The 28,000-nt window shown below is 39.6% G+C and overlaps 1 long non-coding RNA gene across 1 annotated transcript; it reads left to right on the forward strand.

Annotated features, from left to right (window-relative positions):
* The first annotated feature begins 103 nt into the window (after window positions 1–103).
* On the forward strand, window positions 104–28,000 carry LOC102078126 (uncharacterized). The gene is made up of 3 exons (XR_266767.3): window positions 104–291; window positions 5,646–5,767; window positions 26,359–28,000. It is a non-coding gene; the product is annotated as an uncharacterized LOC102078126 (long non-coding RNA).

Below are 28,000 nucleotides of genomic sequence, written 5' to 3' on the forward strand. Positions count from 1 at the left end.
AGTGTTGCACCAGCTGTTTCTATTACCCCCACCCCACCCAATAATGTTTCTTCTGCCTAATTTGAGGTGAAGTGAGTTTCACATTTTGACTGTGATTGCCCCTTCCCGACTACGTTATGCAGAATCAGTGTTAAACAGCAGTTTGTGGGTGTTGTGATTAAAGCAGCCTTACAGCTGGAAAACAGAGTAACAGGGATTTTAGGGAGGAAAACAGACAGAGATGAAGGTTATATTGAAGGAGGACTACAATTAGTTGAGGATCATAAGGGAAATGGAACAAGAAGGAAAACAGTGAGTAAGAACAAAGCTGGGACACATTTCATCTGTCATCACATCGTCATGTTACTCTTCCTTTGTTCTTGTCTGTTGGCCCACAGCTGCTAGCGCTGTAGGCGTTTCCTGACAGTGCTGACCTGACATGTGTTAGGAGGCTCTATTAAATGTTAAATAGGAAGTAGAGCGTGTTTGTTAGCGCCAGGTGTAAATGACCCATTTAAGCAATCAGTGTATCCTCGTAAGGATTGGATAGCTCCAAGAACACGACTTCACTCGCCACCTCTCATTTAGGAAAACAAAAGTTACCTCATGTTTCAGAAATGCCACCCACAACCACTCTGTCGAGTATACTAGCCCACATAATGAAGCTGTATGGTTTGCAACACACAAAACACAATGACTTAATTGTCCCGTTTGATTGGGTACTAATGTTAGATGATGAGAGACAGCATGACAAGGAACAGAAGAATTTGAAAGACTTTGGTGTGTTGAGGCTGTTAGAAACAGCTGGATGATTTGTTCATCCAGCAGTCAGTCTAGCCTGTCTGATATGAAACTGGCCCTTGGACAGCAGCGTTATCAGTTTGTGAAAAAATGGACAGTGACAAACTGCTGGAGGGTTGACGATGTGATGGAGGATCAGTTCAGTTCCAGTCTGCCCCCGTTCCCCCTTCTTCTGCATTCCAAAAGTGCAGGCAGTATTTATTAATTGGACAACAGCTATTCACCTGGATTTGGCAAGGTCAGGAGAGACAGATTACTTGGTAGAGATAGCCTAATACAAGTATTAATCATGCAATTATGCTTCAGGGAAAATCATTTTCCAGACTGTGTAGCGGCATGCAAGATGAGCTCAGTGGCAGCCTGTGAAAATGCCTCATGCAGACTATGTATCATGCAGAGGAATGTGCACGCAGTCTTACCCCTTATCTGATTATTTTGGCTTGTGAAATGCTGTAATTTTGATTGCAGCAAAAAAAAAAGTGTCTTTAAGCACTGATTGCAGTAAAACAAATTTATAAGTGGACAGCCATGTGCAGCAGGATGTCGAGTAGATAAAGTATTTACCATGTTCACCATTCTTGTTCATCATTTAAGCAAAAAGCACCAGAGACAGCAGCTGCTGCAGACAGCAAACTATAATCAATCATCAAATTCAATGAAACTTTGATGCTGTATTAGAGTACAGCAAATTCAGTGACATACATTTCATTCACTGGAGAAAAGATTAGGGGAATCACCAAAGTTATCCCGATGAATCTTCTAGATCCGTAATCAACATATCTGTTCTTTCTATCTACGTTTTCGTGACATGTAATCCTATTTGATCTAATTGTTTTGAAGACATTTCAGTATAGATTTTACTGGTAGACTTAACAATAGACTTGGGCCCACACCCTCTGAAAACAGCACAATTGGTAGAAAAAAAAGCTGCAATTCCTCATCACTTTTGTAAAAATAGTCTTTGAAAGAGAGGATGAATCATTCATGAGTAACATCACATTAGGCCAGTGTACCTGCTGTGATCCTCAGTCCCTTTAGTCAGGTACATCTGCCCAGCACATGTCAGTCTGTATCTGCCCAGCCCCCTTCTGAGTCTATCCTTTGGGAGAGGAGGGTGTTTCTGGGACTGTGGGCCCATTACATCCAGGTGAGGGAATCTCAGACCTTCATAATCGCCCTAGGACCTGTTAAAGCCACTCAGCTCTGCGCTCCGCTGACACATGCTAAAACTCTGGGGCCCCTGAATGGATTACCAGCTGGGCTGTTTATGGTTATGGGATTTTCACACACAGACGGCCAAGAGAAAGAAGATCCAGTTTTATGGCAGATAGTTTGGGTTATGGTGGAGCTGTTTAATTTGTGTTGTATTCCTTTGTTTTATTTCAAGTATCGCTGTTTATGTTCCAGCAATGTGAAGTGCATTTGGAGAGTGCGGTTTGCAAGTTACTGGAAGAGAAGGTTTATGTGTGGAGGGTAAAATTAGATTGCACCCAAGTGAGAGAGCTAAATTACTGTGGAAATGTGTTCGTGTTGCTGACCGTGCTGCAAATACATACGATAATTTTTAATTTTTCATCCCTTTTTTTTGGATTATTGAAATCTTATTTACAAGACGCCCCGGAGAGATGCTGGTGAGAGTGTTTTTCATTCTGCATCCGTTAGTGTGAATGAGATGGCAATCTGTGGATGCACACCCTGTGTGTGTAAGTCAGTGTGGTTGTGCACAGTTTCTCTTTCCTTTGCTTTATGTGTGTGAATACAGCTGCGTGTTCATTTATGCTCTTGCTGAAGCATCATCAGCTTTGCGGAGCCTCTGCCCTTGTGAGTCTGAGTCATCATTTGAGGTGCTCATGCCAAACGGCTGTGGAAATAATGTTGATGTTCCCTCCAGAGAGATTTGGTGCCCAGGCCAGCTAACACCTTCACTGTGGAGTTGATCCAGCCCCGCGCACGTCACATACCCCCAATCCATTTCCCAGCTATCAGCAGAATTTTACCACATAGCGGTGTTACCTCTATCACATTAATGACACCATCACTGGCTGCTTCATTAGGCACATGTGTTCAACTGCTCATTAATGCAACTATCCAGCCAGACACATGGCAGCAACTTAAAGCATTTAGGGAGGCAGACGTGATCATGACAACCACCTGAACTTCAAGGCTAGAGTGTGAATTTGGAAGAAATGTTGTTTAGGTGACTTTAAATTTGGTTGTTGGTGCTGTTCTGAGTCTTTTTAAATTTAATTTAACAACCTCTAGAATTTAAGAAGGATGGGCAAAGAAAAGAAAATATCCGGTGAGTGGCAGTTCTCAGGGTGAAAAATGCCTTGTTGTTGGCAGAGGTCAGAGGAAACACTGCTTCAAGCTGATCAGAAGGCAACAGTAACTCAAATAGCCACTCGTCACAACCAAGGTATGCAGAAGAGCATCTTTTAAAGCATAAGGGGGCTACATTTCACATGGATACACCAAAATTGTACAGTATGAGATGGAGAAAAGACGAATGAAAAATTTCCTGGTCTGATGATGATTTCTGGTGTGACAGTCAGTGTCAGAATTTGAATCAAACATCATGAAATCATAGATCCATGCTGCCTTGTGTCAACAGTTCAGACTGCTGGAGGTGGTGTAATTGTAGGGGGGTTATTTTCTTGTCACACTCTGTGTACATTTGTTTACATGGCACAGTCTACCCGAGTATTCTTGCTGACAATGTCCATCCCTTTATCACGTCAGTGAACCCATCATCTGATGGCTGCTCAAATTAGTTTCTTGAACATGAAAAAGATTTCTCTGTACTCAATTTTTCTCCACAGTCACCAGATCTCAATCCAGTGGGGCAAAGATATATTGATTTGCATCATGAATGTACATCCGACAAATCTGCATCATGTCAACAAAATCTCTCTGGAACATTTCCAGCACTTTGTTGAATCTTTACCATGAAGAATTTAGACGGCTCTGAAACTCGGTGCTAGCAAGGTGTAGCTAATAAAATGTCCAGTGAGTGTGTATGTATATACAGTTTAACCAAGATATTGCAAATAAAGTCAAAAGTTAAAAAAAGAAGGAAGAATTCATTTCAAACTCATGTCTAAGTGTATGATTTGAACAAAAGTGCCACATGGGTTTGGGAAAAGCACTTTTTGAGCTGCTCTCCCGCACTGATTTAAAAGCCAAGGTCAAGGGCAGTCTGGATGAAGAATGGTTCTTTAAAGCTGCTGGGCAAGAAAGAGAAACAGAACATTTATTATTCATTGTTATTTATTTCAGGACATAGGTCTAGCTTTACAAAACTATCTTCAAAGCTAATACATTTTGTTTCATTATGTGTAATTAAAGTACCACGAAAAATTATTTGCCCCATTCCTGAATTTGTAAACCATATATTAAATCATGAATTAACTGTGATTAAAAACAATTTTTATTGTTACAATAATTGGTTGAATTTCATTATCCACAGCCAGGCCCGATTACTGCCACACCAGATTTCTTGAATCAAGAAATCACTTAAATAGAACCTGTCTGACAAAGTGGAGTAGGCTAAAAGAGCTCGAAAAGCAACACATCATGCCATAAAGAAACAGCTGAGAAACAAAGTCATTGACATCTATTAGTTTGGAAAGGAATACAAAGAAGGCTAAGGCTTTGGGACTCCAGTGAACCATGGGGAGAGCCATTATCCACAAATGGAGAAAACCTGGAATAGCAGTGAGCCTTCCTACCAAAATGACTCTAAGAGTGCATTGATGACTCATCCAAGAGGTCATAAAAGAACCTAGAACAGCATCTAAAGAACTGCAGGCCTCATTTGCCTCAATTAAGGTTAGAGTTCATGATTCATCAATAAGACAGAGACTGGACAAAAATGGCATCAGTGCTGAACAGAAAGAAGACAAAGGCTTGTCTCATATTTGTGAAAAATGTTGGCCTGTTTGGTAGACTTGTGTCCTGTTACATTTGGTATAAAATACCAAGAGTCAAACATGGTGGTGGTAGTGTGACGGTCTGGGGCTGCTATGTTTCTTTAGGACCTGGAGGACTTGCTGTAACTGATGAAAAAAGAAGCACTTAGAGAGCACAAACCTCTGCTAAGGCAGCTCACTCTCTTACTTTGGAAGTAATAGTATTGTAATTGTTTCTATAGTCATTTTCTTTTTCTTCTTGTTTTTAAATGCACTTTAAGACGTTTGTAGTGCAATCAGATAAGGAGGTTTACTTTGATTACACAAACATTATGTAATGCATTGATTTGGAAATAACTGGGCATGAATAAATAGACTTCTTACCACCCTGGTACAGGATTAGACACAAGATTCCTGCCAGCTGTATGCTCTATTGAAAACCATCAGTATGTGTTCCTAGAGCCTGAAAAACGTCAGATCAAGACATCAGAGATTTCCGATGAATTTAAATTCGATGAACTGAATTTGTTTCACCTCGACATCGATAGACACAGACGGGAATCTACAGGTATAGCTGTGGTCTTAGCCCTTTGCAGAGTCACGTTTCCGTCTGTGCTGGAAGAGTCTTAGAAAGTGTGACATTCAAGTCCATTTTTCACTCTCTGTGACACACTGAGAAGCTGGGGAAAATCCTGCACGTATCACCTAAATGTCACCTTTCCAGGAAAAGAAATTGCTTTGTTTTAATCTTGACAACTATCCATTTCTAGCTTTCTATAATGAGGTGTGCAAGGTGTTCACAGGCCCAGGGCGTTTTAACATTTTCTATATTTTTCTATACAAGAACAAAGAAGAGGAGATACACGATTTTTACCTGACAGAGCAGAAAAGACATATTTCATATCTCGCTTATACATAAACATTAACACTGACTTTACTCTTCACTTCAATCAACAGCTTTCTTTCCTTGAGGCCTGGAGGTGTTGTGGCAAGTGAGACTAAAAGTTTCTGACTGGAAGGAAACGGGACTCCAGACAAATCAAGTCAAATAAAGAGGGAGTAGTGGAGACTGAGAGGAGGTAGGTGGGCAAGCGAGATTTAAATAGGGAGAGGAGACATGAGAACAGAGGGAGCACATGAGTGAGAGGGATCATGGGAGAGTGGTAGAAGAATAGATGTTGAAAGGAGCCATTTGTGGGGAAGAATAGACCGTAAAGTAGGCCAGGGGTGGTGCTGGGTTTAAGGTAGAAGCAGGTGAGTCATTACATCCCTCTTCTAACCTCCTCTGCTGCAAAAAGTACACAGCTGCCTCATATATACAGTAACCAGCACACTGCAGACCAAAGATGGATGATAACAAAAACAGCTAGACTTCAAAATCGGGTCAAACAGTAGGCATAACGTGGGAGGTGGAGTAGGAGACTGCATTACATACTTTCTATTTCCTTGACTAAATCTGAACCTGCTGCTTGAATGTTATCCAAGGCACTTTGAAGCCATTTTATAATTGGACAAATGAAAGGAGGCATAATTTTACTGACACCAACCGATCCACAATGTCAAATTTCTCAGAAGAAGAAATTCTGTTTAAGAACTACTTCTAACATCATATTTACACAGAAGTTTTTATTTGGCAAGGATCTACAAGGCACACGAAACAAACTATTGATGTCTTCTGATCACATGTCCTCTGCTGCTCCCAGCTGACAATGCTGTGAAGGCCTGATAAATTCTGGTTTTGGAGTTGTTATTTGCATATTTGATGCCCACCTGTGAGTAATAGCAAGATTGTTTGTTTTTGAAATTTTCTCCTGACCTCAAATAGACCTCTGCTGCACTGCTTTTGTTTGTCTCACAGTTTTCCACTGTGTTGTGTTTGAAAATCAGATGAGATGAACACACGTAATCAGTTATCACGAAAGTGTATTCCTCTTGAAGGGTTACAGTAAAATGTAATCTCTTAAACCTGCCTGTATGGGCTGTAAACTTTATTAATATGTCACTTTTTCTAAATATTTACATTAAATGTGCCCTCAAAGTGTAATCTTTTCCTGTCAATGTATGCTTCTGCAGCTGGCCCACGTAACCCACAGATAATTTCTCTACCCATTTAAATGAGTTCATTAGGATAATATTATAACTAACAGTAAAGAGCAAGAGTGTGAGGTTGTTAGCTTTTAAAGCACAGTTTTCACTGTCAGACCTCTTGTCAGAAAAAAATACCCACTTTGAAATGATTGAGGCAGGTGGGTGATATGTGCCCATGGTGAGTTGTTTAGATTTACTTAAAAGACTGGAAGCTCTGTTTTTTTTTGTTTGTTTGTTTGTTTTTTTTACCATTAAATGAGAAAGTGCAACAGAAAACACAGCGCTTAAATACACAAGGGAGTAACGAGGGAATGGGAAACAGGAGGGAAACAAAGCTGGGACTAATCAGACATAATGAGACAAGGGGAAGCAAAACTAGATACACTCCACGCAGGACTATCAAAATAAAACAGGAAACAGGTGACAATCACAAAGACACAGACTTGACACTGTGTCATAGGCTACATTCACACTGCAGGCGAAAGCGCATCAAATCCGACTTTTTTGACCCTATGCGACCCATATCCGATCATGGCATGACAGTGTGAACAGCACAAATCCGATATTTTCAAATCCGATATGGGTCACTTTCGTATGTGGTACTGATATCTGATGTTTTAGAAAGCGACTGCTGTTTGAATGGTCATGAATGGCATTAAATCCATCTTTTACGTCACTGACACAAGACAGACGCCAATTATCAGCGTTGAGGAAGCGCCTGAGAAGACATCGCGAATGCTTCCTGGCCATCTCGTGTAGATGTCAGTGAAACTGTTGGGAAGACAACGTTGGAGAAACGTGAACATTTTATTTGTACTGTATAATCTGCAACTATCCTTTGAAGCATGAAGCATAATTATTAGGCCATATGTAAATAACAAAATAACTTTACAGCTTGAAGCAAAATTGGTAAACGTAAAGTCCGAAACAAGTCTTTATATTAAGGGCCATCAGTCAAACAATACTGTTTGGTCTGGGTCTAAACAGAGCGCGTTGTGTGTGACGTCTTCTTTTGCGCATGCGGGTCGCTTTGAGGGTTCACACTAGAGCGCGTTTGCTGTCACATTTTATTTGTAGTGTGAACAAGCAGACAAAAAAAATCGGATTTGATCAAAAAATCGGAATTGAGCATTAAGACCTGCAGTGTGAACGTAGCCATAGAGACATGACTGACTGGGGAGACACTAGAGTGACTAGGAACAGGAGAAGGCAAAGTAAAAAAAAAAAGAAGCTAAATCCTAGGAGCTAAGGATAAACACAAGCAGAAAACAATGAAGAGAACCAAAACCATGAATAACAATAATCAAAGGATGATCACTAGGAGGCCTATGGTCATCATGGCAGATGTTTGGGTTTAGCCCGTACAATGTGCCCGTAACAGTGTGTGGTTAGTGGTTTGCAGATAGTTTCATGTTTCCAAAACTTTAAAAAATGGTATGTTTTACATGGACTACAAAGGCATTGTGCACAATAATATTTAATATTTAAATACCATACTGAATTTCTCTTGTCTTTGGCTCTTGTGTCCTGAATACTCACCATCTCTAGCCTGTTGTTTTGTAGTGAGTGGGCAGTATGCAGCAGGAAATGTGTGTGGGTTTTGGTGGGCAGTAGTTCTGCTAATGCTCCTGTATATGTAGGCAGAATGAAGGCTTAATAAAATAACCTCAGCACTGCTAGTGTTGAGCATGATTGCCTCTCATCATGATCTGTTCATAATAACGGCCTCTCAGGCGAATTTTATCTCAGATGGTTATACTGTATTGAAAATGTCATTGCGTTGCTTTGAGAGTGCATTAACAAAAACATTTGAAATATGGGAGCTTTCACGTCACAGCACTTTGAACAACAACTTTTCCAACTCAAAACGGGAATATTCAGTGCAGCGTGGAACGTGGCATGTGGCAAAGACTGGAAACTGCTGACCGGGCTGTACGAAGGCAGTGGAGTCTGGTTCTTTAGTGGTTTCTGAGTGAAGACAGCGCTGCTTGGATTTCAGTCTTTGGAGGCTACAGTGCATGTAGTGATACTGTTTGCTAATTTGAAACGTTAGAGGTCCTTGTTGCTTTTGTTCCTTTAGAGGAGCTTCTTACTGCTGTGGCCTCCTCCTGTGTGTGTGTGTGTGTGTGTGTGTGTGTGTGTGTGTGTGTGTGTGTTTGAGGGGGGGGATGGTTTAAATCTGTTGCCTGTTAGCCTTTGTATTTCTGCTTCCCGCTGAGAAAAAAGTCCATCTCTGCTGCGATAGCCTTCAGCTAGGCCCTTCATTCTGCATGTGTATGTGCACGTGTATGTAGGATGTGCTATACAGAATGTCTGGAGTAGTTAAAAGAATTTCGGTGGTTTGAGGGGCCACAGCCTCGGTGTCTGATGTTTAAAGTAAACTGATAAGAATGTGCAAACATTAAAAAACAGATTGGGCTCATACCTGATCTGCATCTTATAGTATGTCTGCGTGTTAAGGTGGGACGAGAAACCAATCGATGGAATTTTCATTCAGTGAAATTTACTTAACTGGAGACAAGAAATGCGGTGATGCCGATTTCCTCTGCTTTGCAGTATATGTTCATTTAGCAGAGTGGAGACATCATCTGCAGCAGTGACTCACTAAACACCCACCTGATGCTACTGAAAGTATTCTTTGAGATCAACCTCATAACCGTGAATCCTTTGATGCACTTGGAGTTTCCCTGGTAACTATAGGGGAAAGAAATGAATGAGTTTCATGAATTATACTGCATCTATAATTTATTAGAGTGATCTAATTGTTTGTGGACACTGATTGAGAACCTAATTGAATATCAAAGCCATGAGGTAATGTTTCCATCTTCAATACTTGGGCCAGTCCTGCACCGATGGAGATGAATACACAGGAGAAGTGCACATGCAGCGCACAGTGACTATTGACTGTTGGCACTGTGATACTCTACAAATGAAATTAGTGCATGAATAGATAAACTGATCACTGATTTGCAGAAAATTAACTGGCAACATTTTTTATAAGTGACTTATCATTTATTAAGTATAAACAAGAGAATATGACTTGTACTATTTTCCTTAATCTTCTATAAGATTAAACTCACTATATCACATTTTTAAACGCATTTTGAACCTTTGAACCTTCTATGAAGATTCATGTACTAAGTGGTAACTGTGGCCTGGAAACAGAAAGTGGACTATGACCCAGAAGGCAACCCCCTTTTTTCAGTTTTAGTCCTTTCAACATACTTTTCATTCATAGTAGCTGAGATGACACAAAATCAGGATTGAACAGTCACAAGCAGCAAATGGAACAAATGAACTAAACATGACTTTTTAAAGCTGTTGGATTACTTGCCAAATAAAGAACACTGTGTGTGTGCTGCGACATATCACACTGCGGTAAAGTACTTCCAAGTAATTAGTTTCTTTTTAAACAATGTCTCTAATCCTCTCCTCTCCTTTCATTATTTTTACCCTGTTGTATACTCTCTTATTCCCTCTGCCCACACAGCTTCTTACACCTCTCACAGGGTAATTACCAGGACTATCATTTTATCTTTAAGAAAGAGGTAAATAGCAACATTTGAGAAAAAGAGGAGGACTGGAACCTGCAACAAAGTGAGCAGGGCACATGTGGTATGAATACAGTGAGAGCATGGTCAAAAAGCAAATGAGTGAGTGAAGACAAGGAATGGGCTGAGCCACACAATAATTAAACTAGGGAAATTCTGTGAAAAGAGCTATAAAAGAAAAGAGCCACAAAAGACAGTTCGTGAAACAGCTGACAATCGATGCTGTCATTTATTTGCTGTGCCACCCACTTTCCTATCTGCTTGGGTGTTACAAGATGCTGCAGCTTTACTGCGTGTCTTTGATTTACACTACAGAGACATGCAGCTCTACACACTTATATGTTTAATTCACTCTGAAACTTCACATCTTTTCATGTCAGACTAATAGTCCAAAGCGGTGAATTCTCTTTCACAATCAGTGGACAAGGATTCCCAGCAGCCATCACAGCTAAAAGCCTACAGCAAGGCTGTTGAGGGGGTCATTCGTTATAATTACAGATGCTGAGAGGGGCACACAAGTACAAACTTCCATTTGTGAGCACCTGAATGAAGACAGATGAATGGAAGAGCCTAAACAGTTTACAAACATTATCTGCTTTATTGCCTGTGAAGTTAGAAGTGAATGAATTAAGTGATGCATGCAGCGGAGGAGTGATTTTGTAACTGAATCAGTATAGATGAGCAGGTGTAGCAGGATAAAAGCAAGTCATCTCCTTAGATTTAACCTCAATCCAAACTTATAGATCTCCATTCATCAATCTTCTTCCCCTTATCCAATTCAGGGTTGCAGGGGGATGGAGATTATCCCAGCTACTGTAAGGCGAGAGGCAGGGTAGACCCTGGCTAGATGGTGGGTTCACACCCAGAGCCTTCTTGCTGTGAGGCAATAGTGCTAACCACTGTGCCACCAAGCTGCCCTTCCTTATAGATCTTATGTTTCAAATGTTAGTCGTAGGGGTTCAGTTTATCAAACTAGTAATACGTAATGAAGAACACACACCTAAATCTAGACTGAGATCTCATGCTGAGTATAAAGTGTAGGTGTAACAAATGGATCCCTCTAATGACAGTTGTTTTGTTGCATTAGGCCTATATAACCACATAGGACCCTTAACTGCATCCACTCTGTGTACAGCCACTCTCTGCACTCACCTAAGAGCATCTTAACTCTTTGATCCTTCTCATTCTGTTGAACACACAGAGCACATTACTACTATTCCCAAATGTTTTAGAGAAGTGTGAGACTGAGATGTGGGTGACCCAGAGTTCACTCTCAGGCGTTATACAACAGTTCTGTGGGTGGGTAGGCAAGGCCAGGCTGCCTGAGCACTATCAAAGAGTGGTCTTATGGTATTGTGGGGATTTTACTTGGAGATATCCTCTTCTTTCAAACTCAGCCCTGCAAGGTGTCCCGGGCTTTGGTCGGCAGGACAATTCAAATGTTGATCTGCGCTCTCTTCTAAGGACATGAATTGTGTTTTTGCATTTTTACAGACTTCAATATCTGATGAAACACGAGGACATCGCAGAATTTTCTTTAAATATGAAACCATTATGGATGCATTGTTGGTTTGAGACACTTCATTATACAGCAGGTGTATAATTAACTAGAGCTGGGAATCATTCAGTTTCACTTTATTCTCTGCCTCGTCCTTCCTTTTGAAGCTCGTTGTGCTAATTGGAACAGCCAGCATGAATGTTGCATGTAACATCTGTGACTGTGGGAAGAAAATGATAAAGATTGGTCTTGTGTTGGTAGGATGTGATGGAACTACTGTAACAGCATGATCGCTACTATGAAATGTATCTAGGTATTTATACCTATTGTCAATACAGATAGTTAAAATCCACAATTAGCATGAGTTCCTTAATACAAAAGAGGAAAATAAACACCTTGAAAGAATAAAACAAATACAAAAGCAACAAAATTGATCCCATCAAAAGTGCTGTCTTTTTAATGTGGATAACAATATGTCTCAAAACTGAGGGATTAGTTTTAAAAGATAACATGCAGTATTTCACTTTTCTGCAGTCACTTTATATAGAGAACTGGGCGAGTAACATAGAAATATTATATTTAATTGTTAGCTGTCTTGCTGCCTCCACAACAGCTATGATTGGTGTTTCTGGTGATTAATAGCATCTCTAGTAATATACAATTTCTGCAGTTATATGTAATATTAGCCTCCCTGTCTCTGAACTATCTGATTGTACTAAGAGGCCAACCTGACTATCAAAAATGTAAGTTACCTTACATGGTTTAACTTTTATGTGGATGTACATTTTCACCGATACTAAATGTTCATCACATCCTTCTCTGTCAGCTCCCCAGCACAGACCGTCTGAGAATCATATAAACTAATTATGTAACAAATTGCCCTAATCTTCACAACTAAAGTGAGTTTATTTTTGGCATAATAAAAGCGAGTTTTTTTCTGGTGCACTAGTCTCTAAGATTGCCTCTAAATGCTTTTTTTCCCCTCACGAATGTTTGCTGAAGTAGATTTGCAGGGGCTATTTGGAGCCTCTATGCTCAGCATTCTCCGTATGATTCATAACAGAGAGGACATCCTGCTCACTGCTCATTGATCAAAAGTAAGACCTGTGTGAGTTGTAGTGAATAATAGCCACAGATCATTAGTCAGCTGGAAATGTGATGAAATATTGGTGAAGATTTTGGCAGATATGAAATACAGCAGCTGACCGTGTCATCTTAGACTTCATCCGAGCTCAGATCATTTTTTAAGGCCCCTTATCCTGCTGAGTAACAGAAAAACAGTGTGCACATTAATCATCAGTACATCAGTGCTACGAGGTGCATTTCCATTCAAACCATCAATCCATGTATAAAAACTGCAAAGTTTTTAATTTTCTCTATTTTTGTTTCTTTTTTAGATAATATTTCTAATCATTAGTAACGTTATCGTTGCTTTCTCATTAGTTTGTGTGATGTTTAACCTTTTAACTTTTAGTTTTTAATCATATATAGCACTGTATAGTACTATACATATATAGTAAGTAAGTTTTATGGGCAGCTGACACCTGTTCCCTTGTTATTTCATGCTGAATGACACAAACAGAAACTGATGTTGACTCTAATTTTAAATTCATACAGTCATGATAGAAAGAAATTATACCTCTGTCAGTTTTAAAGTTTCACATATCAAGACAATAAAAAAAAGTATTCAGTCCTTATCAGGTCTTATGTGCTGTCTCATAGCTAATGAGAGAAAATCCCAATTCCATTTGGATGTGCTCGGCACACATAACATCTTAAGTGCTATAGAATCAAACCAGACGATAAGATCAACAAATAGTAAGCAGTGAGTCTAGACAAAACTAAAGAGTGAGCTAAACAGAGCATGAAGTGCTGAATCCAGTCCCACCTGTCTACTTTCATGTGTCGTGTAGCCAAAGCCACGCTTCCTATATTTCATTTGAGTGCTGAATCATTCTAAATTGGAAGTTAACCAATCGAGAGGTCACAGACTGGAGATGAACACTCAAGAGAAATAGCTATGTGCTTTTGAACCATAAGAGAATCTTTTACTCCAAGTGTCTATTTGTCTTTTAACAGCTCTCTTATGTTCTCTGCTAAGTGTAATATAACATGTTTTTATGTTATCAGATATACAGGAAATAGGTGATGACAGACCTGATCAATATTTGTTTTATCCAAGCAAAGAGCTTAAAAAAAGTCACTCCAGCCAGCGATGGAGTGGGAAGCAGTTTCCTAGGGAACACGTCAGATTGCAAGACTTTTCTTTCTGTGATGGTTGAATGTATGTGGCTGCAGTGATGAACTGACTGCCTCATGAACTGAAAGAGGTGCTGACATCCTATTTTTAAATGAATGAATGACCACTGAACTGGAATGCGGGTGGAGATCTACTGATGGGTAGTTGTTAGTGGAGGATGGGGCTAAGAGTGGTTTTGATCTCACGCAGGTGACAAATGAGCCTGCTTCCTAAATTATTATTCATTCTAAAATGTAGTTCTCCCCCATACTAACTTTTCTGTGGAGTAGGCTACGATTTTTTCTCAGCATGACCCTGGTGCAGATTGAGACCAGGTTGCCATCGCTGATATACTTAAGATACTAAGGTGTTCGGGGGTGGGGTTCAGGCCTGGAGAGGATCAAGAGGCGACTTACACCCTGGATAGGTCCACCGGTCTTTCATGAGGATTACACAGACAGACAAACAGGTACACACTGTTGCAACCACACCTGTGGCTGATTTAGGATCAACAGTTAATCTAATAATTTGTACAATGATAGTAATCCACCCAGTCACAGGAAGACTGTGGACACTTCACATTGAAAGGCAACAGCTAATCAATGGAGCCCAAAGAACAAGTCTATGTATACGTACGTGTGCAGTATATTTTTGACGGGGCAAAGTTGCCCTCACCTTGCCAGAAATGATGTTGCAAAGCTTGAAAGTGACTATTCGTGCAATCCACCACATTTTTGGAACATATGCAACACGATGATCCTCTGACTGATCATATTATTGACTTCACTGCAATGAAGACACAATTTAACCAGCATAAACACCAAATAGCACCACAAAAAATGTCATCAGTGAGTGAAAAAATGGTTTGCTAGTTAGCATTGCCACCGGCTATAGCAACGTATCCTTTTACTGACTTAAAACTCTTTAGTGGTCCCTTCATTTCCACTAGGTAGCTTAGCAGCAAAGAAGAGAACTGAGAAGAAGATTAGCATCTTAGAAGAATGCAGTATAAATGATGGGATGAGAATTCGGTGGAAGAAATCAAATTAGCGCTGGTTTCAGGATAATCTTACTTGGGTAAAACTGATGTACGTCGTTCTGCTCTCACCTGCAGGTTTTGGTACTGGTTACAGATTAATGCCTCTTTTGTTTCCACCTCCTCATCCTCTTCTAAACAGGTCCATAGAGGTAGACTGTTTGAGCGGTCAGCGAAGCTTCTCTTTCTCTTGTCTTTGGAGATAGACGGGCCACTAAGACTTTAGGATGACTTTTGTTCTTTGCTATGAGATGTCTTTCTGAAACTGAAAGAGCTCATCTTTGATAACATTTTCAGAAGTATATTTTGAAGTATATATCTATAGATCTATCCAGAATCCATCCTTTTTTTTATTTAGGTACATCATAATTATTTACTCCCCCAGTGAGCTAAATATATGCTTACATTCCAAATATGCTTAACAAGAGGAAGTGATAGTTTTTACCTCCATGAGGAAAGTAGGGAGTATGTCAAAGTCCATAATCTTCCCACTTTAGTCTTTCCCAAGACCTTGTAAATCTGGATGAAGCTCTTAGGAGGGACATGTTCGGATGTACCTTTGAAGAAGTGTGTTTAGCCAGTGTTATTGTTCTTTATGGTCTTCAATGTTGTGAAATAGTTGACTGTGACTGTTTAATCCCAGAGCTGAAGAAAATATCTGCGTGTCTCCGTACCAAGTACAGCAGGTTTTGCCAGCCCCTCAGTCAGCCAGGACTGGTCAGGACACACTAAGTTATTCCAGCCAGAGGGCACAGATGGGCAGAGGCGGGCAAAGACAGATTTTAATAGCATATTGATTTTGCAGACCTCATCAAGCTGCTGTCCTCCGGTGCTTGTGTTCTGCCTAATTTGTTTGGAAACGAGGGATCAGAAAGTGACTCATCAAAACAGACAGCATTCTCTGTCTGGGAGCAGGGAGCCACCACCCCTTAATTCATCCCTGATCATCATTTTCTATTCATTTCAGCTCTATGTCTAGTTAAACTCTCCATCATGCTAACAGCTCAAGCCGCATGTCATCTCATGATCAATATCATGATCAATATTTAGACTATCAGAATAACTGTATCTCAGACAAGAACAATCCAGCTATGATTCCTTGCAAGTGCCCTTTTGCTAAAAAAAAAAAAAAAAAGAAAAAGTAGTATTATGTCACCACAAACTTTTTTTTTGTAAAAATCAATATTATAGGCCCATGTCCTTTGTGCCAGAAATGTCCTTTCATGCTCTCATTCCTGGTATCTGCATGCTTCTCTAACCCACAGGGAAAGAGGCTTCCCTACCTAGCAATATTAAATCTTCTCAATTATATGGTTGGGCTGCTGCCGGTTGCTAGTCTTGGAGAGGGCCTATTGTTTTGATGAAAAATGTAATCAAGATACTGTCTTTCACTCTCAGCGGTTGCCTTCTTGGCATGTCCCTTTGGAGAAACTATGAAAAAAGAGAGGTGGCTGAATAACTGTCTCTCTGCCCTAACTGCTGCCAAGCACACATGTACAAATGTATTTTTGAAGTGCACACTGCATACTTTATGTATGCATATATTTAGACCTGCTGGTTTATTATGTACGATGACTGTTAAGATTTTTAGGTTTGAATGAATGTCATCGTCCTTTAGGTTTTCTTTCACTATTTATTATCTTTAAAAAAATATCATATGATCACTATTACTTATTTTCTAAATATGTAGTTATACCACAGGGGTTGTCAAATACACATTATACAGATTTTCCTACTTGATTATGACCACCTCCACGGCTAGTCATTCTACACCAGAGTAATTGAGTAAACAACAATGAAATAACAGAAAAGTTTTTAGTGTTTCTTCACTGCAAACTATAGAAATTCATGTTGTTGTTATTTTCAATAATGTGTCCATACAAGAAGGACCTTTCCTTTAAATTAACAAAAACTTGATGATATAGGATTATTTTTCTGTAATTTTACAGATTTATTTCTTACAGTTTAAACCCAAAGAGTCATGCTGAAAGATTTCTTTCATGTATTGCAGCAGAATTTCATTATCATAAGGAAAAACTGAGACAGACTGTTGAAATTGCACTTCTCTTTCTCTTATTAAGATTTAAACATATAGTTAAACTTCTTTTCACTGACAGAAAGCAGAGTTTGACTGATCAGGCTCACTTAAGATTAAACTGAGCTGTATGTGGCCCATGATATAAAACAAGTTTGGCAACCCTGCTTTCTCATATGCTTCTGCTGACATTCATACTTGCATGCAGATTTAAACAATGCCATACAACATATTATGGCACCACAATGATAAATGATTATATTCATCCATCCATCCATCCATTTTCTTCCGCTTATCCGGGGCCGGGTCGCAGGGGCAGCACCCCAAGCAGAGAAGCCCAGACCTCCCTCTCCCCAGTCACCTCCTCCAGCTTATCCGGGGGAACACCAAGGCATTCCCAGGCCAGCCGAGAGATATAATCTCTCCAGCGTGTCCCGTGTCTGCCCCAGGACCTCCTCCCTGTGGGACATGCCCGGAAAACCTCACCCAGGAGGTGCCCAGGAGGCATCCTTGTCAGATGCCCGAACCACCTCAACTGACTCCTTTCGATGTGGAGGAGCAGCGGCTCTACTCTGAGCCCCTCCCGAATGGCCGAACTTCTCACCCTATCTCTAAGGGAGAGGCCAGCCACCCTTCGGAGGAAGCTCATTTCCGCCGCTTGTATTCGCGTTCTCGTTCTTTTGGTCACTACCCACAACTCGTGACCATAGGTGAGGGTAGGGGCGTAAATCGACCGGTAAATTGAGAGCTTCGCTTTTACACTCAGCTCTTTCTTCTCCACAACAGACCGGTACAGCGTCCGCATCACTGCAGCCGCTGCACAAATCTGTCTCTCGATCTCCCGCTCCCTTCTCCCATCATTCGTGAACAAGACCCCGAGATACTTAAACTCCTCCACTTGGGGCAGGAACTCGCCCCTGACCCGGAGTGGACACTCCACCCTTTTCTGGCTGAGGACCATGGCCTCAGATTTGGAGGTGCTGATTCTCATTCCTACCACTTCACACTCGGCTGCGAACCATTCCAAGGCGAGCTGGAGGCCACCAATATTCATTTATATTTATTATTATATAATGTTGATTGATGTTTTTCTGAGAATTGTTCCACTGCCTTACTAAGAACGACATTATATTACACAGAGGAACAGAAAATATGTAGGTTTCAAAAAGGGGGAAAGTCAGCGGAAGCAGACTACGGGAACAATGTCTTTTGGACACATGAGACCAAAGTGCAGATGTTTGTTTATAATGCACTCACCACATTTGGAGAAAACAAAACACAGCATATTAGCACAACCACCTCAAGTGTGCAGCATGGTTGTGGAGGGATGATGATTTGTTTTTCTTTTGTTGCCACAGGACCTGGGCACCTTAGAATCACTGATTTGAACATGAACTCTAAGTATGCAATGTGAGGGCATCTGTCCAACAGCTAAAGCTTGGCTCAAATTAAGTCCTGCAACAGGACAATGAATCATGAAATGTACTCACAGCTTTGCATATAGTCTTATGAAAACTTTCTCTTTTACGTGACTGTAGGTTACAATATTGTAATAAAATTTACAATTATTAACCACTTTCTTAAAAACACATTATTTTGGAAACATTAGAAATATTAACAACTTTGGCCACAATTAAAGATTGAGCCATAAATAGAAAGGACTTTAAACTGTTGAGTAAATCTGCTTGCCAATTTGTCAGTATGGCAAAAAAAATGTGTGCAAACTACTCTTGCTACCTAAAATTGCCCTGTTAGTTGAATTAACCGCAACACTGTGGTTGTAAGCATCAATTACCAGAAAATTTGCACCTTATAAGTACAGTTGTGTAAGTCTATGTAAGTCAAAGGCTTAAGCTTCGGCCCTTACAGTGTTTACTGTAAAACAGCTGGTTCTTTAAATGTAAAGGACTTCACCTTTCTCCAGAACTTGCTGGCATTTTCTATTTACAAAACACATTGCTGTAGTAATAGTTTCAGAAGCTAGTAACAAATATTTAAGTACTTCTGTAAATGTATTTAATTTCTTCAGTAAGTTAGTTCATAATATTAGCTATTTTACACCTTCTTTTATATGAATATATTACCCTCAATTCAGCATTTTTGGCTCACATGTTAGATTAGACATTAAACATACAATGTATCAGTTTCATCATTGTATTCTGTTACACATGCGTTACACAAAGTGGTGGCTGATATGTCTATTGCCATTCAAGTCATTTTCAAGCATGTTTCACCTGTTACTAGTTTAAGAAATAATAAATGATTTTGTTAAAATAATAGTGGTGCTGGTTGGGGTCTTTCTGTGTGGAGTTTGCATGTTCTCCCCGTGTTTGTGCGGGTTCTCTGTGGGTACTCCAGCTTCCTCCCACAGTCCAAAGACCTGCAGTTAGTGGGGAGAGGTTAACTGATAACACTAAATTGCCCATAGGTGTGAATGTGGGTGTGAATGTGAGTGCGAATGGTTGTCTGTGTCCGTGTGTTTACATGCGACGAACGCCTGAACAACCTTTTCTCCTTTTATTTTTAAATACTGTTGAGACATTTGTGAAGATTTTATGTCCTTTTTGGTTTTTGTTAATTTTTTTTTTCTAGCATTTCTAGCATTTCTCTACCTGCGACAGACTGGCGACCTGTCCAGGGCGTACCCCGCCTCTCGCCCTATGACAGCTGGGATAGGCTCCAGCCCTCCCCCACGACCCTGAAAAGGATAAGTGGGAGAGAATGAATGGATGGAATAGTGGTGCTCTCTGAGAAGAGTGAAATTCTTGTCCAGGTTTATGGAGAGTTTGTTGAACAACCAGTGACTGATCCTGTGGATTCCTGTGTGGTTCATCTGTAAGCTGTGAAACCACTGATCAATCTCTGTGGATATCAGAGCAGCCAATTAAAGCCATGGAACAGACATCCATCCAGCTCTAGACAGCATGTCGATAGCCGTGACAAAGCAGTGACAGGCTGTGCCATTTTTAGGTCGATAATGCTCTAGATCTGCATGAACTCACTGTGATAAACTGCTCCACATTTCTCCTCTAATGAGCCAGTCAGTCATTGTGGGTGTGGGTGTGTGTGTGTGTGTGATATCAGTAATATGCATTCAGACTTGTATTGGTGCTCATAGCCCTTCTAATCAATTCCTGTACGCATAAGTTGTTTCTGAATACCAAAATAAAAATAAATTACCTTTTTCTAATGATTTGACTTCAATCAAAAATATCATGTGGAAAGATATGAAGGAGTTCTCAAGTAAAGAGAAATGTAGTACTCAGAAAATCAGACTGCACGTGCAATAGGCTCTTTAATAATTTATCAGTTGATGTTGTTGATGACATGACTCTACAACATTGAAACTACAATTTTTTGAAGATGGACTACAAAAAGTGCATCTTAGGCTTCCTCGCCTCATGTGTTCGTATTGGGTTGTTCCATGTAGGTCGTATAAAAGCATAAAAGAAAGCAAAAACCCCACTTCATTAGGCTTAAAGTTAAATGATAAAGTAATATACAGCCTGTAAAGTTAAATTAAATCCTTGTCACACTGAGATTGGCCCCTCACACTTTCTCTTCTAGCTGGAGTGATGATCCGGTGTAAGACTATGGCTTTTAACATTTGTGATTGAAGTCAAATTAATCAGTGATAATCCTAAAGGCTGGCAATACAGCAAAGCTCAAACTGGGGAAATAACTAATACATACTAAATTATGGTAAACCTTTAATTCACTTTGATCATTTTAATATAGCGCTTGATATTTATTCATGCAGCATTTGTACACAGAAATCTGTTCTTCAAACAACAGAACAACTTTCTAAGAAGAGGAGTTTATTACAGCAGCATAATGTTCAGATTTCACCTGATGTGGCCTTTCACTGGAGATTCAAAACATATCAGCATGAAACAGAAAACATATTACTAACTAATATTCAGTCATGTTTACAGTTTGCTTTCATTAATGGTCTAATAGTTCTTGTAATGAAGACCAGGGGTTCCATTACCTTAACCGACATTTTTACTAGTTCATCAATGATTGATACTGGAAGCTAAGTATACACACATTTATTGTTTGGTGATTCTTCACTCAGTTTAGCTGATATTCTGGGAGTATTAGCTTAGTGAGTTTATGGAAGGTGAGGGAGCAGAGGTGGACTGGCTGTCCCACCTGTGTTGGAAAGTAAAATAATCAGAACTGTTCACACCGTCTAATTATTTGTCTTGTAAACCTAAATTCTGTGTTACATAGTTTGATGTGGAGCAAAAAAGTTCAAGTTCAGTTGCTTGCTTAGGAGGCCCTGTGGCACATCAAAGTGACAATTTAGACGTATTTAGAATATGTGAATAACTGATTAACGAATATGTTCTCTTAAATTATTATTTTGTGTTTGATATTGATTTATGGAGATATTTGGCTTTTCATTTAGTGACCATTAGATTTAGGCTATTCCAGACATTCACCTGAAGTAACAGAGTGTAAAGGGAAGACGATAATTTTCAGAGGGTTGATGTGTGTTGGTGTGTGAAGTCTGATTCTACTAAAAAGGACCAAATGTTTGTGGATATTTTGTTTTCAGTTTCACGTCTCTTTGTTTTAAACCTGAAGCTATGAACTATGTGCTAGCAGTATATCATCTTTATTTATATACAGTATAGTCCAGTGCATTTTATGTTTAAGAAAGTTATCTGTATTGATAATAATTTAAAATTTGCAATACTTCTTAAAAGTATTGTGTAACGGAAGCATGCACAAGGTTAAAAAAGCACCGGTCCTCGTACAGAACTTGGTGGAAGTCACAAGCACTGAGTGACTTTTGTTTTCATGCAAAACTTTTTTTGTGAATTGTTGCAAAGTGCTACAGGAGCTTCCCTGAATCATGACCTTTTTCAGAGAGGCAGCAGTTAGCCTGCAGCATAATAAACAATATCAACTCATGTGGGAGTTAAGTCATGACAGCTGCCCTCCGTTGTATTGGCCTTTGTAAAGTTAATACCAATAGATTCTATTAATTTAAATGTAGTTGGTGCATTTTCAGGTGGACATTAACTGTTATGTAATAAAATGCTGTCAGCATCTGCAACACTTTAAGTTCACCCAGTATATTTACATTTTCTTCATTAAATCGTTTACCGACACTGACAGGTTAGCCAATATGAATTATTATTCTCACTTAATTGTCCCATTTAACGGCTTCACTTTAAGTAGTGGTATTCATTTTCATTATGTTCGTATGAATGACTTAGGTGGCTGGGGAGCAGACACGGTCTGTAAGGAAGCAGCTTTAGAGAATGCAAGTCTGCCTCCGTGTTGTCAGAGCTCATGTAGGATGTAGGTGGGATTCAGGCTGTCTCTCCTTTTAAACCAGGTTTTCCAAAACAAACATTTCCAATTGTCTCTACATCCCTGTCTGTGAATTATCTATAACGTTAAAAAAAGTGATCTGACACTCTAGTTTTGACATGCAATTCAAAAAGTCACCAAACCAATTTGCTTACAAAAAATGTGCCACTGTGATCATAAAATGTGGATTTTATGATTCACAAAGAATTAAGTGCTGGAATGGTTGACCCCATTCAGTGGATTTCACCTTCTGCAGTACAACGAGTACGACCCCTACAAACCCTTTAGAGACCCTGATCAGATTTCTAAATGTATGATTTTTCACCAACTCTAGACATTGACTTTTTTAAAACTCATTATAGAATTTTACCCTCTGAATCGCTCTGATACACCGCATGCTTTAATTCTCTGACCTTTTTGCCTGGTTGACTTGGATCTATTCTTCACTCTTTCCATTCCTCCATGCGAAGAGAATAGTGTAGTTTGTAATTGTCTGTATTGATTATAGCGTGTTGTGTCTGTCTTGCATGATAGGATTCTAATTATTCCCAGCAGCCTTGAGCTGAAAATTAGCACTGACACTGTGACTACAGTAACTTCAACTCTTAATGACTGCATTGTCTTGGAAGAGTGTACAGGTTGTGTGCTGTATTCATCTGTTTATTCATCCAGAATGAGCTGACTAGTGCTATTTTGTAGCAGCGCCGTGAATTACACCTTGTGAGTAACCCCACAGCTCAGCATATTTCTGACGCTGTTTGATTTTTTTCTAAAAGCAACTCTTTGACCATTAAGGTTGGCTTTGTGTCTGGTTATCACAAATCAGTCACACACTTCCAGATTATATTCAAACAACCTCACAATGAGAATCACTGCCCTAATAAACTGATAAAGCCAATGCTACTTTGTTTCAATTCTTCCCAGTGTTCTACTTAAGAAATCTTCAAAATATGCAAAAAAACATCTCATGTTATTGTGATCGGGCAATGAAACAACAGCTAATAGCACAGTATTATAAAATAGCAAGGAACTGACCTCAACGGCTTTTATAGCTTGAAATTGTGTGCCTTCGAATGTATGCCTTCAACACTACAATTACATGTAAAAAATGTAAAATGCAAGCTTAGGTAGTGGCTGGAGAGAAAAGCTGTCAGGATAATCTCCAGAGCAATTAGCATCTTGTTATAAACCCTGAAGCAGCGTCTTCTGCAAATGCCACTGAAAGCAGTACCACGGACATGAGTGTCATCCTCTCATTGGTTTGTGTAATTATTCTACAAAGGTGTCACATTTAATTTGACAGTGATACGGCAATGTTTGGGAATGCTGTGCATAACATCCAGAACTTCTACAGCTTAATTACGGCTCTATTTATGAGAACATATTTGTTGTTGCTAATTGCAACTCTTACATTTTAATTACACTGAGCTAAATTAGTTTTGCTAGTTGAGCTCATTGTTATGAAAAACTTGTCACTGAAAGACGATATCATCAGCTCCAAAAGATTTTAAAGCTTGGTTGCAGCTGCATACTGCAAAACACTTTTCTGAAGCAAAATGGACTACACTGTAAAAGCTGACTTCATCTCCTAAGTATTATGGCATGGGATATGCATTTATTTACATTAGCAACTTCACTCACGTTTTCATCTGGTTATTACAGAATTTGCATGATACTGTGTTAAGGCCTAGTTAAAAGTTTAATAAATTGAAAAAAAAAAATTTTACTCATAAACATTGATTAGAGTGTAATTACTTCTTCAGACAAATTGATGCATTCTCATAAACTTAGAATTTATCCATTAAAAATACAGAGACAAGGGCGCTGCTTTGTGGAAGACACTATGTTGCGACGCTATCTTGAATACAATGGGTGAGATGGACGGCACTGTTCTGCCTAATTGGGTTTTATGTATGTGACTAGATATTGGAAATTTGTAATATGGTTCTAGCACACAAAAACATAAATAACTATAATATAAAAGCATAAATACTTTATTTTAACCCTGATATTGTCGTAATTTTTTATTGTCAGCAGCTTAGATATGCAACACTCCCATCTCCGTCTTAATTGTCCAGGAAAGGATTTCCAGAAATCCCATTTTCAGCTGGAAAACGCAAAGTCCAGATGAAAAGAATCAGATTTCTTGGAGTCAGCTAAACAAAAATACCATCTGATTATAAGCTTTGTTAGGCTCAAGTCTCCTAAAAATCACACTTTCCCTTTAATAAATAGTGTGCTTCTATGACAGTTTATTTGTTTGTTCAAAGAAAGTTTCACTAATGCTGGCTAACAGTAGCTAACAGTGGCAAAAACAGCAGCGCTTACTGACAGTGAAGTTTAGGACATCCTAAACAACCCGCCTCAGTATTGATGACATCAAAACAGAAGTGACCTTCACTGACTTAAATCACCTTGTATCGATACTTTCAGCTGAAAATATGGTCACATATTGTATTGACAGCTGAGGTAAACTGCTGACTGACAGCCTCCACTCATCACAGATGAAAGGCGGCCAGATTGTTTGTCCCGGAGTTACACTTTCAAAACAGGCAAGTTACTTTTGGTTTGACATATTTGAGGGCAAGTTATTACTTCACACCACTGTGAGCCTTCAAACATCAAACCAATTTGAGCCTTAGCATTAACGCGTGCAGTGCAATCCTGTTTGTGTATTAATCACCAGAGGATGTCACAAAAAAGACATGAAAGAGGCGAAACCTTGTACGATAGTCAGGTTTTTTAGTGGGCTGTTTTTATGTTGTTTCATTTATTTTTTTGCCACAACACCACAACAACTGCAGGTGTCCATAAGTCACAGTTGGACCACTCAATCGAAATTATTGTGAGTTGTGATTCTTTTCCCCACGCTGAGCCATTTCAACCAATTTTAGTTTTTGTTTAGGCTACTCATTCAAAGTCATTCGAGTCAAAGTCATCCTCGACAATGCAGGAAGCAGAAAATAGAGCTATTTTTTTGTTTTCTACTTAGAATTAAAATTTAGGCTAAAATAAAGTTTGTATTCCCATGTATTATATTATTTATTATTACATTAATATAACAAAAATAGCTGGCGCCTTGAGGCAACTGTTGTTGTGATTTGGTGCTATATAAATAATTGAACTGAACCAAACTGAATTGAGTAGAAACGTCCTCCGAAGAGCTACTTTTTACTTTCTTACTTTGAGTACATTTCACCTGAGTAAAGAAGTTGAATCAGTACTTCAATGTTTACTGGAGTATTTTTAAACACTCTTATTTGTACTTCTACTTAAGTATGTCTGTACTTTCACCCCCTCTGATCCACACATGTAGTGGTTACAAACTGCCACTACCAACAGCCATTTACACCTTACATTTATCAGAAGATGCACATCAACTTGATTTACAGCAGAAATAGTGAGTTGTTGTGAAAAGACTGCTATATTTCTCCACAGGAACTCCCTCCCTGCCTGAAGTTTTTCATTTTTAAGTGCAACAAGGAAAAGATGACAGGAAAAAATGACATTAGACTGAGTGAATGGATAATTAGGTTCATGGTGAGGGTGTGTTTAGAAACCTTTACAGTTCAAGATGCAGCTGTTCAAGATGATGTGTTCTGTTTTTAAAAGGTTTTTGAAAGCACTGGCTGAGGTTTCCTGAAATGAGTACACACCTACTAAAGATTTTAAACCTGTAACTTAAGTGTTAGAAAAAAAATAGTGAAGTGGGAAAGAAAATAACAAAACATTCTGAAAAATATGAAAAAGAAGAGGAATTAAGAGCAATACAAGTGATTTCATGGCTAAGTGTGTGACAATGAGTGAGAACCGCGTTTTTGAAAAGAAGAAAGCACAATTGCAGTGACAGGGGAATATACTTTATATCCTTTCTGTCTTTGCTTCCTCCCATCAGGTCTGAAGGAGGGGATGAGTCCTTAGCGGAGTCTACACCATATCAGCCATGACAGAATGTCATTAACTCCACACCCACTCAGATGTCATTCTCTTTGTTGTGTTTTGAGCCCAGTGGCACCACCAGACAGAAGCAAATAGATTCATGCCCCTGGATAAAAGAAAATCTGATTCCTAGCTGACTGATGGAGTAAAGCCTTTTCCTGGCATCCACAACAAAGTGTGCATTCTGAGGAAATATCAGCCATCCATCACCATCTCCACAAGTCTGAGAAGCTAAATTAATGGTGACCTTATGAGTGAATGCATGAGAGTCCTCTCCTGGGTCCGACTGGGAAAAGGTGTATGCGTGTGTGTGTGTGTGTGTGTGTGTGTGTGTGTGTGTGTGTGTGTGTGTGTGTGTGTGTGTGTGTGCGTGCATTTCAAGTACTAAGAAGTGTCCATGAAAGAATAATGAGCTCCTCCAAATGATGCATCAGTCCCCAGTGGCTCTGAGATACAGAGTAATCCAATCTTTTACGCAAGGAATATTGGTGTGACATTTCAGCAGAAAGCAATCGCCACCATCTGTTTCAAACAGACAGCATTGCTCCCACCTGTGGTCCCAAGAGCGCTGGTGAGAGCATCACGACAGTCTCCCTGAAGGTGGGTTGCTTAAAGGACTGCAGAGGTCCTGTTGTTGTGTCTTCACTCCACTGCACTCTCCTTAAGCCTCGACACAGGCTGGACTATGGGTACTCAGTGCGTCGCTGCACACAGAGATGTGACTGGAATACAGAGCACAATAGTGTTATGGAGGAAAGCTAATCCAGAACCAGAACCAGCATATTCAGAAATGTTGCAGTGGACACACCAGATGAACAGCGGCGGTCTCTGTGGGACCGAGCTCACTTAGGTGTGTTTGCTCAATTGGAGTTGACATGCAGCCCAGACTAATAGATTAGAAAGGTCTGGGTGAGCAAATCTCTCTGTCTCTTTCTCTCCATTGCTCCCTTTTCTTCCCCACCAGTGAGCCTATTTGATGTGACAGAGCTTGGAAGTTTGGATTTTGAACTTGACTGTGTGACTGTGTCTGCAGTGCCAAGGACATTATTTTGCAGTTAAATAAAGGGACTTTTGCCCCTTTTATTTGGTTGCACTCTCTCTATGACACATCAGTTCATTATGATTAGTGGCATATGGTTTATGTTGATTTTAAGTCAACATAATGTTTATGAAGCAACTCGTAAAACCACTTTAACAACTTTTACTGTTACAACCTCCATAAAAAAGTTCTAAAAGCACAATAAAAAAAAATATATGCATACACTGTTCCACACTCACATTAGCAGTTACAATATTTGGCTCATAGGAAGCTATAATGATCCATAATGGGAAGCTATCCATCTGTATTCTTCAGCTGTTTTCTCATATTCACACCCCTGTTGCCTCCAGTGGGACTGCGACGAACACGAAGCAGCATCTCCCAGCTGGTCCCTCTTTCATCATGGGCTGCTGAATCACCCACATCCACTTTAACAAATGTCCTATTACTTGAGTTAAGAATGGTTTTTCAATTTAATTGGTGTCAGCTTACCTTCTCACACTCATTATATCCCTTGTTTGTTGAGTCTGTATGTCCTTCACTTGTCACTAGGTAGGTA

The sequence above is a fragment of the Oreochromis niloticus genome, linkage group LG11 (genome assembly GCF_001858045.2).
Source record: "Oreochromis niloticus isolate F11D_XX linkage group LG11, O_niloticus_UMD_NMBU, whole genome shotgun sequence".
Taxonomy (NCBI): domain Eukaryota; kingdom Metazoa; phylum Chordata; class Actinopteri; order Cichliformes; family Cichlidae; genus Oreochromis; species Oreochromis niloticus.